Source organism: Bos indicus, chromosome 10 (genome assembly GCF_029378745.1).
Source record: "Bos indicus isolate NIAB-ARS_2022 breed Sahiwal x Tharparkar chromosome 10, NIAB-ARS_B.indTharparkar_mat_pri_1.0, whole genome shotgun sequence".
Lineage (NCBI taxonomy): Eukaryota > Metazoa > Chordata > Mammalia > Artiodactyla > Bovidae > Bos > Bos indicus.
The window spans coordinates 86,684,528-86,686,285 of NC_091769.1; positions in this window are offsets into that span (position 1 = coordinate 86,684,528).

The window sequence follows — 1,758 nt, forward strand, 5'->3', positions numbered from 1 at the left end:
GTGAGACCTCTCAGAGAGTTTCCCGAGAAAGGAAGTTCCATGCTCCCTGGAGAAGATTGGGAAAACTTAGGAATATTGAGACAGGGGATGGGAAATTAATGTAGAAGTTCTTAAATGGGTATGAGTTCCCTCTTCAGACACTCTACTATAATCCAAGACTTCATGATTTCTACTGAAAAATTGGATGCCTTCAAGCAGTGTTCCCACTCCTGGAAACCAGTGGCTCTCAAACCACAAGGGTGCTCAAACCTGGCTGCAACTTTAAACATGCCAAGGCTGGATCCACTCTCAGAGACCTGATCTGGAGTGTGGCAGAGGCTTTGGGAATGTGGAGTTCCCCATGTGATTTTAATGTGCAGAACAAGTTTAGAACCACATCCGCAGAGCCTTAAATTCTTCCTTTTTTTGCTGTGAAAATTAAAGAACACAAGAAAGCACAGCACCCAGTGGCACTTGAACTTTAATACGCTAACAAGTGAATCACCTAGAGGTCTTTGAAAATGCAGCCGCTGATTCAGTAGGTTGGGGTGAAGCTGGGCTCCTGCCTTTGTAATAAACCCAAGGGGATGCCAACACGGCTGTCCCCAGACTGTGCCTGAGCAGCTGGCATGTATCACAATGGATACACACTTGCAGGAGAATTACGCCTCTCTTTACATCAGCTGAGACCTCAAGTAAGAAGTTACTTCCCTTCTTTGTGTCTCAGGTTTCGAATCTAAAAACTGCACACTAGTGAAAGCACTTCCATCACAGAATTCTTGTGATGCTTAAATGAGCGAATACACTAGACAGATTTAGCACACCTCAAACAGTTGTGTGTTTTTAATTGTTAGGATACCTGACACTCCTGGAATGTTTACTACCCGCCAGGAATTTTCCAAGTGCTTTCAAATCTTAACCCACTCAAGCCTCCAAACAATACTGTGAGGTAGGTTCCATTATCTCATCATCCCTGTTTCACAGATTTTCCAAAACACTGAGACACAGAGATGTGGAGAATCTTAGTTTACAGAACACACCTAGGAGCAGCTGGGCTGGTGTTTGAAACCAGGGAGGATCCCACACCTAGGAGCAGCTGGGCTGGTGTTTGAAACCAGGGAGGATCCGGCCTCTAATCTCCCCTCTGGGCTGAAATAAATGAGCGTTCCAGGCTTTGACTTGAGGTTTTACCTGGCTGCAGACCAGCAGGGGGCAGTCTAGGGCTAGCTGGCCGCAGAGCCCACTTAACAGTGTGTGCTGTGCTAGGCAGTTCACTCAACTGACACTGCGTCTTCAGCATCTGAGAACTCCCCTCTCCCCTCCCACTCAGGTCCCCACGTGTAGGAGGCCCCGGGAATCCAAAGGAAAGAAGAACCCTGGCAATTAGCTGCAAATCTGAGTTCCCTAACAAAAGACCAGGTCTGGGGGAAAGCAAATAGGAGACAAGTTTTCTATAACTCACTTTATCCCAAGAGCACAACCAGCCTGGGAAATCTACAAATTTATCTTTATACTGAAAGTCTAGCAAACAGGGTTGGGAATTAGGGTGGGGGAGTGAGGTGGAGCCAGGCCCCAGTGCCCGCCCCAGAGCTATCAGAGTCCTGTAAAGTTCTTGTGCAAGGAGATAACTGTTTTTGATGGGCTGAACTGGCCAGAAAGCCTTGGGAGGTTGCCAGGACTGGCTTGAGGCATTTTCCACCAGCCTAGGGCATAGCAGTCAGGGACAGAGACATAAAGGCCAAGTGGGAGCAGTCGCTGGGAGGGGAGCACAGGGAGCCC